We start from the raw sequence: 11,011 nt of genomic DNA, 5'->3' as shown, positions 1-11,011 counted from the left end.
TATAGAATTGAAAATAGTCAGTGAGATTTGCTAGTATGAAGGTCGTTGGTAACTTTAACTTTAGAGAGAATATCTATAATAAAGAGGAGGCCAAAATGCAGATTACATTGAGAGAGAGAAAAAAAGAAATGTGGCAACTGGATACAAGCACTTATTTCTATACCTTTCTGAAATGACATAACAAAAGTATAAACCCACTGGGACTGGAAGAAAAATGGGAGAATGATAGCAGTAGCATTTTTGTGGCTGGAAAGCATCCAAATGAGTAATTATGATTGAGGTTGCTGAAGAGAACTGAAATCAAAGCTGATGGCTGCAGAGAGGCCAGTTACCTAGCCTCTAGATTCGACCAGATTTATGAGTTGCTCTAAATATATTGTAAAAGTCTTATCACTGGAAAAAATATAAAATAGTAAAAAGTATAGTTTCACTTGTTTATTCATATAATATTTACCAAGGACTAGGCAATATGCTTGGTAGGAAGAATAGATACAATTTATGACAAAACATACAATCCAGAGAAATGTTTTCTTTTTTTTATAATAAATGTATTTTTATTGGTGTTCAATTTACCAACATACAGAATAACACCCAGTGCTCATCCCGTCAAGTGCCCCCCTCAGTGCCCATCACCCATTCACCCCCACCCCCTGCCCTCCTCCCCTTCCACCACCCCTAGTTCGTTTCCCAGAGTTAGGAGTCTTTTTTTTTTTTTTTTTTTTTAAAGATTTTATTTATTTATTCATGATAGTCACAGAGGAGAGAGAGAGAGGCAGAGACACAGGCAGAGGGAGAAGCAGGCTCCATGCACCGGGAGCCCGACGTGGGATTCGATCCCGGGTCTCCAGGATCGTGCCCTGGGCCAAAGGCAGGCGCCAAACCGCTGCGCCACCCAGGGATCCCGAGTTAGGAGTCTTTATGTTCTGTCTCCCTTTCTGATATTTCCCACACATTTCTTCTCCCTTCCCTTATATTCCCTTTCACTATTATTTATATTCCCCAAATGAATGAGACCCTATAATGTTTGTCCTTCTCCGATTGACTTACTTCACTCAGCATAATACCCTCCAGTTTCATCCACGTTGAAGCAAATGGTGGGTATTTGTCTAATGGCTAAGAAATGTTTTCTTTTTAAAATTATTATAATTAAGATGGGTCAGCCCAGGTGGCTCAGCGGTTTAGTGCCGCTTTCAGCTCAGGGCCTGATCCTGGAGACCCGGGATCAAGTCCCACGTTCGGCTCCCTGCATGGAGCCTGCTTCTCCCTCTGCCTGTGTCTCTGCCTCTCTCTCTCTCTCTCTCTCTCTCTCTCTGTGTCTCATGAATAAATAAATCCTAAAAAAAAGAATTCACTTTAAAAAAATTATTATAATTAAGAAATATAAGAAATCACTGAGAGTTAAACATTAAGAGATGTCACTGTAGCACATATAACTGTCTTATTCAATACAGTAGCCACTAGCCACATGTGGCCTTTGAATATTTGAATGTGGCTAGCAAATCTAAGAATGTAACTTTTAATTTAATTTAAATTTATTTATATTTAAAAACTTAATTGGCATAGAATATTTTTTGTTATACTACCTTATTATTTTGGTAGAGCTACATTTCATTTTAACTGTTGGATCATATAAGATATTACTGTTATATTATAATGCATATTTTGGAAACACTCATTAATTCTAGGATTATACATAAGTCTATCATATCAATATCATTGATTAAATCAATGTGAATATTTTTATGTATCAATGTAACACTGTAACATATTTATTTTAATTTGAATATTTTATGAAGACAGCAAAAGTTGCAATGGTACCTGTGTAAACTGTAATTGACAATTAAGTTGAAATATTTGTTATTTTAATTATAACATAATTAAATTATTTTTAATTACAAAATACATATGGCTATTAAAATTAACTGCAGCAGAGCAAAATCTAAAGGTTGCTTCATTTGCAAAAACATTCTTAGGGATAATAAAGAGAGAACAGTGTTAAGCGGACATAATAAATTTGAAAAAAAATTTTATCTCAGTAGCCAAAAAAGAATTGAAGAAATTAGTCATTTAAAATAAAAATTAAGGTGCCTGAGAGACTCACAGTCAATTAAGCATCCAACTCTTGATTTTGGCTCAGTCACAATCTCAGGGTTATGAGATCAAGCCCCACATTGGGCTCCACACTGGGCATGGAGCCTGCTTAAAATTCTCTCTCCCTCTCTCTCATCCCTCCCCACTCTAAAAAACTAATAAATAAAATAAAAATTAAATACTAAAAAAATTATAAATTATTTTTAACAGGTCTAAGATTATAACATTGACTGGCCATAAAACAACTTGGGTTCTTGTACACACACACACACACACAAAGCTATTTTTAGATCAAGAGATGGTAAAATAAATTATTTCAGTTATGAAAATTTACTGAGTCATGAGGAAAAGATTTTTATTTTTCAAACTTGAGAGATCTTTAGTGAAGCTACCAAACAATTGCCCATAGTACACTTTTCCAAGAACGTCAAAGATTGGTTGATTCAAAATTTGAAAAATTGCAATATCCTGTTTTTTTTTTTGTTTGTTTGTTTGTTTTTGTTGTTTTCTTTTTTTTTGCTTTAGATAAGTCATGCAAAACAAAACACTATCCAATTAAATATTTGGGCTCACATACTATCCAATTAAATATTTGGGCTCAATGGACTTTCAAATTTATAAAGCAACATTGTCAATTTGCAATCTAAAATATCCACCTCAGGGCATCTTTACCTTTGAATATTTTGCATCTTTCAAAGAAGGATTTCAGCTGAATATAAAAAATAAGTTTTTTAATCACAATGAACAGTACCCTATATTAGGTCAAAAACACGGATTTATTGAGATTTTTTTTTAAATTTTAAACCACATTTTGATTTTTTTAAAGATTTTATTTACTTATTCATGAGAAACGTAGAGATAAAGGCAGAGACATAGAGGTAGAAGTAGGCTCCTTGCAAGGAGCCATAAGTGGGACTCCATCCACAGACTAAGGATCATGCCCTGAGCTGAAGGCAGATTTTTAACCAACTGAGCCACCCAGGTGCCCCAATTTACTGAGATTTTAAAACATGACATTGATATTTCCCTTATTGCTTTATCCCACTATATAACACATGTTAAAAATATTTATGCTTTGGCTTTTGAAGTAGATGATCAAAAGTGTCATAAATACATGAATCATAGCCAATTTTTGGAAAATTTAAAGATATACAGACGATACATTTAATAATCTTTAGTGCTTTGTCAATGCTCATTGGTTAAGGCATGGAAGAGATTTAAAAATTTACTGTATTATAAAATCAAAATCAGAATTTTCTGAAAACAAGAGAAATCCTTGATATTCAAGAATCAAAGATATATATAGCAATATGAATTAGGATTTATTTCACTGCCTATGAACAAATTAATGTATTAAATGTATTAGTATATTAATATTAATACACTATTAATATTAATTATGCATGTTTAGTTTTACTTTGTTAATGTAATATTAGAAAATGTTAAAATAAATAAGTGGCTCACATATTTCTATCAGATAGTTCAGATTCAAGAACCGCATATAATTAGAACACAAATAGCAAAATGATAATCATACTAATATTTAATATCTGATACCAAAAATTAGTTAAACACCATCTATGCCTAAAAGAATATTTTCATATGAGCAGAACTAAGAGAAAATTTTTTTAAAGTAGAAGAAAGACAAGTTGTTTCAAATAGAAAATAAACAGGAATTTTAAGGAAGGCTAGAGAGCAGAAAAGAGAAAGGAGAGGGGAGGCTCAAGACTATGTTGGCAGAAACTTTGAGACACTTTACGAAACAACCAAACTAATAATGAATATTTTGTTGTCTTCAATATGAACACTAAACATGAACACACACATGCCCAACATTACAAAAAATCTTCAGTGTTGTCTTTGGGAGAAATATTTTTGTGAGTGGTGTCTTTGGGAGAAATCAAATTTAACAATTTCACATCTAGACTTCAGCAAAGCATAGTGGGAAAGAAGATAATTCTTTCTCTATTCCAGTGGATACCACAGATCAGAGCAATAATTAGCTAGGAAAAACATAAACTACTCAGGATGCATAAAGAAAACAAAAAGGATATGGAGCCTCCATTACATGTAGTCACACAATTTTGTTTGCATCAAGAAAACCTTAATAACTCAGCTGACTTCTGTTACTCATTTCCAATTTATAATACTTTTCCATGTAAGAATTTCCACTTATTCACATGTTGACCTTCGTTACCATTATTTTTACTTACAATTGGCATATTTAACCAAAAGCAGAAGGTATTTGAAAAAATATTTTCCGGAAACCAACTCCAGAAAACAATTTGAGTAAGAAGTTTGTAAAAAGTGAATGAGATTAGATTTATTTACTATAATAGAGATTGTTAGTTTTCACTGTAGAATATGCTTTTGTCTTCCATAGTAATAGCAGCCCTAATTTTATACAGGTATATGGCCTTCATGATAATGAGTGTATTTCTCAACCTCCCTTAGAGTCAGCTATGGTTGCCACTAGTTCTGACCAATGGGTTCTGACCAATGTGATGTGTGCTCTTTTGAGAGCACACTCTCTTCTTCCCTTTGTGCCCTTCCCACGGGATGGCAAGTAGTACTGAATTAGAGAAGAACCCTGGAGATCGAAGGGCAGGGGTGAGATCTGGGTGAAAGATCTAATCTAGCTCCGAACCATTTATGCACATATTGTTACCTTTTTAAAAAATTGTTTTGTTGATTAAACCATTATTATTTTCACTCTTTGTTAGAAGAGCTCATCATAATCCTGCCATCCTACATTTCAGAAACAAGTGTAAAAGTTTGTTTTCTCATATATATTTCCACAATCTTTTCAGAAATTTCATATAATCAAATTTGTACATTTCTGTTAAGAATACAAATTGGGGGGTGGGAATAATCAGAGATAAGGCACTTATTTTAATATGGCTGGCAAAATAAGTACACAAGTGACTGATGTTTTTATAAGATAGTCTGCAAGGCTCTATCTAGGAGAATTTAATCAACTTGCCTAGTGTTTCCTCTCTAAACAGAAATTTTCTGTTGTGTAATTTACTTTATTAATATTTGCTTTTATTTATACTTGTAATTCTGATAACTACCACAATCAGCACTTGGTGTCTTCCATGAAAACACTCTATGACCACCCTAATTTCACCATATATACTTTCTCTCACCTAAAACCTCTCAGAGGCTTTCCTCAGGACTTTTAGTTTCCTGATATCATGGCTTCATATCAGCATACTACACGAAGAGATGAAAGCATGCACAGGCTTATTGTTTTATGTAACATATGAACATTACAGAATTAATTACTGATTAACTTGCCATTATACTTGCTAAGAGGAAGGAAATAATTCTTTATCACTCCTGAAAAAATGTCACCATAGTTATGATGCTCAAAATGTAACTCTCATATAGTTTAGAAGACTTTCATCAATATGCTATAAGGAGAAAGAAGAGAGAAGAAGGACAGAATCAGAGAGGTGTCAACTAGAATTTAATCTTCAGTCACTCATCCATCCATCCATTTTATCCATCCATCCATCCATCCATCCATTCATTCATAAATATTGGTGAACACCTAAAATGTGCAAAGAATTATTATATGGCCTCAATATTTGTATTCCTCCAAAATTCATACATTGAAACTCTAATTCCCAGTGTAATGTTGCTTGGAGATGGGATGTATGGAAGATACTTAGGTAATGAGGATGGAGCCCTTAAAAATGGGATTAGTGTTCTTTTAGAAGAGAGCTCACTTAGCCACCTCTATCATGTGAGGATACAGTTAGAAGTTGGTAGTTTGCAACCTGGAAAGGAACTTGGAAAGGGCCTCCACCAGAAAACAACCATGCTGGAACATGCTCTTGGACTTCTGGCCTTAGAAACTGTGAGAAATAAATTTCTGTTGTATATAAGTTATCCATTCTGTCCTGTTCTGTTATAGCAGCCCAAATGGACTAATACAAACTGTTTAAGTGCTTGAGAAACAGCAGTGAAAAAAATAGTCTCTTCCCATATATAACTGATATTTTATCAGGGAGATATACATTTTTTAAAAAAGGACTATAAAAAGAAATGTATGATTTTATGAGAGCTTAACCATGACACTGACCAGATCTGGAGAGTTCTAAAACATTATCTAGAAAGATCAGTGTTTGAGCAGAGCTCTGAAGAAGGCAGTAAATTAGGAAAAAAATAGAAAAGGAGAGCATTTAAGGCAGAAGGAAGGCATGTATGAATGTCTGAAAATAGAAAGGACATAAAGTTTTTAAGGAACTTGAGTTGACTTTTACGACTAAAATTAGGAGAGCTAGGGAGAAGTTAGCACTAGATAAAGTTGGTAATGTAGGCAAAGGCCAGATCATACCTGGTCTTGGAAGCCATATTAATGATTTAGTATTTATTCTAAAGACAATAAAAAATATTTAAATCTTTGAGCACAGTGATGGTGGTATGTGTGTATTCACAGTGACAGAATTATATTTTGCTGTTTCAGCTTGGCTGTAGTGGGAAGAATGGATAAAAGAGAGGAGAGAAGATTTTAAGAATCAGTTAAGGACATCTGCCAGCTGAGAAATGATAGAAGTGTGAGCATGGATGTTGACAGTATAGGTGGAATAAAATGAAGAGATCCCATTTACTCAGAAGTGACAGAATTTTAGATATGGTAGAAAGGAGTGTTATAGATAACTCTGAAGTTCTTCGTTTGCATAATCACATATAAAATATGGTCATTCACTAGAAAAGAACACATTGGAAGAGGTGTGGCCTTAGTAGGAAGATAATGAATCATACTTTGAATAAATTGAGTATGAAATTCCAGTAGGACACTGATGATGTAGTTATAAAGACAGAAATATATAGAGGTCTGAACTATTCAAAGAGGTCTAAGTAGAAGGAAAGAAAGAGATAAAGAGAGAGAACACTCCATGTGTAAATGGTAAACAGAGCCATTAATTTATCCATTTCACAAATATGTACTGAGGATCTATTATGTCTCAGGAACTATTCTACACACTGAGAATACATCAGTAAACAAAACTGACAAAAATTCCTGGGCTTATTAGCTCACATTCTATTATTAGCAGACATGTACATAATTGGTAAGTGTATTATATAATATGCTAAAGGCAGTATATACAATGGAGAAAAAATGCATGGAAGCTAAGCTTCAGAGTTCTAAGAGTGGGCACTACAATATTAAGTTGTCAGGGTGGAGATAATTGAGAAGATAGCATTTGAGCAATGACTTAAAATAAATGAGGTGCATATGTATTTAGAGAGTATAACAGAGGGAGCAACCAACACAAGATCTTAAGAGAAGACAGTTCAAGGAATAAAAGTCATTGTGGCTATTGCAAAATAATGAGTAGCGGAGTTGTAGCAAAGTCAGAACAGAGAAAGCAGTGGGTCTAAGCCATTGTAAGGATATTAGCATTTATTCTGAGTGAAGTAGGGAGTCACTGAAGGATCTGAATAGAAGATTCACTTGTATTTTTAAAAGACAACTCTGGGCATGATCTGGAGAATAAATGCTAAGGTGACCATTTGTCCCAGCTTCCTGGGACTGAGGGGTGTCCTGGGACATAAGACTTACCTTAAACCCAGCTAAGTCCCAGGAAAACCAGGGTGGTTGCTCAACTTAATAGTAGATGAGAAGATGAAGAATAGAAATGGGACAATGAGTTTTGAGGCTATTGCAGTAATATCAAGCAATTGTAGTGCTTAGAACCACAACGGTAGTCATAAAGATGACAAGATATGATTATTTCATACATTTATTCTGAAATTACTGTCAACTGGATTTGCTGACAGATTGAATAGCACGATATGAGAGGAGAAAAGTCAAGGATTACTCCAACTGAATAGAATGATGCTAGAAGGAGCAGTGACATGGGTGTGAGCATGGTGGTATAAGATGTTCCTCCTTTTGTCCCTATTTATTTTTTTAACACTGAATTAGATACCCACCTATTAACAAAAGCACCTTTGTGGGTGTTATGGCCATCTAGTGCCAGATGCCAAGGGACCTGGAAGGAGTCTTACCCATCTGTGTATCCAATAATAACCAGATAGACCTCCATAAAGGCTGCAGTATCAGCAGAGCCAGCAAACATGCCACAGCTCCTCACACGGTAGTACTGAAAAAACTTGGAGAGTGCCACCTGGGCAAATTATCATGGACAAAAGAAAATTTACAGAAATAACAGTTTTCCCAAAAAAATTTCAGCACACCATTGGAGCAGTAAAACAAATGGATAAGAAAACCAAAATCAAACCAAACCAAACCAAAACAAAACCCGAAGATAAGTTTAGTCACAGTGGTAAGAGGAACTTTCCCAGGGTCACTCCACCCTCACAAGGCAACATAGCATAGAGGTGAATTGTATTATGACAGTATTTTTCTATGTATTTATTGGCCGTTTGGATGTCTTCATTGGAAAAATATCTATTTTGTTCCTCTAGCCACTTTAAAATTAGGTTGCTTTTATTTTGGTCATTGCATTGTATGAATTCTTTATAAATTTTAGACATTAACCTCTTATCTAATATATAGTTTGCTTATATTTGCTCCCATTCCATATAGATTGCCTTTAAAAAAAAAATGTGTTTTTTTTTTTTTTTGTTGCAGAAGCTTTTTATTTTGACGTAGTTTTACTTACTGATTTTTGTTTTTGTTGCTTGAACTTTTGATGCCACATCCAATAAAAAAAAATAATTGCCCAGACCAGTTTCAGCTTATCCCCAGGTTTCTCCTAGGAGTTTTATGTTATCAGGTCTTCAATGCCAGATTTCAGGTTGTACTACAAAGCTGTGGTCATCAAGACAGTGTGGTACTGGCACAAAAGCAGACACATAGATCAATGGAACAGAATAGAGAACCCAGAAGTAGACCCTGAACTTTATGGTCAACTAATATTCGATAAAGGAGGAAAGACTATCCACTGGAAGAAAGACAGTCTCTTCAATAAATGGTGCTGGGAAAATTGGACATCCACATGCAGAAGAATGAAACTTGACTTCTTTAATCTATGTTGTATTAATTTTTATGAGTGGTACAAAACAAGGGTCTAATTTCATTTTTCTGTGTGTGGTTATCCAGTTTTCCCAATCCCATTTGTTGAAGTAACTGTCTTTTCCTTATTGAGTGTGAATCTAAAAAAGCTGAACTTGTTAAAAACAGAGAGTGGAATGGTGTTTATCAGAGGGTGAGGAGTGGGTAAATTAGAGAAATGCCTAAGGGTACAAACTTGGAAATAATAGATAAATAAGTCTTGGTGATCTAATGCATGCTATAATGATTATAAACATCAATAGTGTGCTATAAACTTCAAAGTTACTAAAAGACTAGATCTTAAGTGTTCCCACAACAAAAAAAGAAATGCTAATTAAGTGACATGATAGAGGTGTGTGTTAATGCTATGGTCCTAATCATACTATAATATATAATATATCAAATCAACATGTGCACCTTAAACATACATAATTTTATGTGTCGATTATATCTCAGTAAAAATAAAATGTGAAAAACAATGATTGAATTGCCATTAACTGAGATGAGCAAGGCTATCAACAGAAGTGAATATTTAGAGGGAAGTATTTATTTGGGCCATGTTGAGCTTGAAATGTGCATTGGACACCACATGAAGATATTAATTAGGTAGTCAGATATATAAATATGAAGTAGAGGGGTAAGGTCTCAGCTAGAAATCTACTTTGGGGACGTAGAAGCAAGAAAACTGTGTTTAAAGTCATAAGATTAGCTGAAATCTTATAGTTAAAGAAAATAAGGACTACCAGAGATCACTGGATTTATCGACATGGTGATTATTGGTAACTTTGCAAAGTCCTTTCAGTTCAGTGCTAAGTGAATCAGACTACAGTAGCTAGAATAGGGAGTGGGATTTAATGAAACTAGAGACGGTGATGAATCAATACTTTTCAGTAAACTTTTCATTCATTCATTCATTCATTCATTCACTTAAAGTAGGCTCCACACCCAGCATGGAGCCCAACATGGGATTTGAACTCACAATCCCGAGATCAAGATCTGGATGCTTAACCAATAAAACCTTTTATTTTAGAATGTTTTTAGATTTACAGCAAAATTGCAAGATAGCAGAGTTCCAGAGTATTCCACACCTAATTTTTCTGATTGTTAACATTCTACATTAGAGAACACTGATCTCAGGCATCTCATTCTAAACAAAGGGACAATGGGTAGCCAGGCTTACATAGCTAGAGGGGAAACTGAGGTCAAAGGGTTTAGCTTTTTGAATCAATCGCTGATTCCTTTTTTTTTTTTTTCTTTATTTTTTTTTTTTATTGGTGTTCAATTTACTAACATACAGAATAACACCCAGTGCCCGTCACCCATTCACTCCCACCCCCCGCCCTCCTCCCCTTCTACCACCCCTAGTTCGTTTCCCAGAGTTAGCAGTCTTTACGTTCTGTCTCCCTTTCTGATATTTCCTTTCACTGGTTTTGTCTCTCTGTCAGTTTGTTAAAGATGAAATGGACCTGATATATAAATGATTAGAATAATCCTGAAGACAGAGGATGACAAATGCTTTGAGATGTGACTTCTTAGAGTATAATTGACATTTTGATGGTTTTAGACAAACTGTTAAAAGCTATTTGGCTTAATGCACACCACATTGTCAAGATATTCTAGGGAAGTTCTAATGTGCCTTTCCTATTCTAAAAAATGAACACTGGCCTTATAACTGAAGTTATTATTACCAGCTTATGTCCACTATAATGGTACTTCTATGTACCAGGCTATACAGAGAAATTCAGTTTAAATCTTTTATCCCATATCTAAATGCTATATATTGACTGATAATCTCTTACGGCTTCCCACCAAAAGGTGACAGAACTTAAGGTGGAGGACTTCACAACTTTCTCTGATGACTTCACTTCAGCTCATCTTACTGTAGCA

This window comes from Canis aureus, chromosome 22, assembly GCF_053574225.1.
Source record: "Canis aureus isolate CA01 chromosome 22, VMU_Caureus_v.1.0, whole genome shotgun sequence".
Classification (NCBI taxonomy): domain Eukaryota; kingdom Metazoa; phylum Chordata; class Mammalia; order Carnivora; family Canidae; genus Canis; species Canis aureus.
This window is presented reverse-complemented; position numbering follows the sequence as displayed.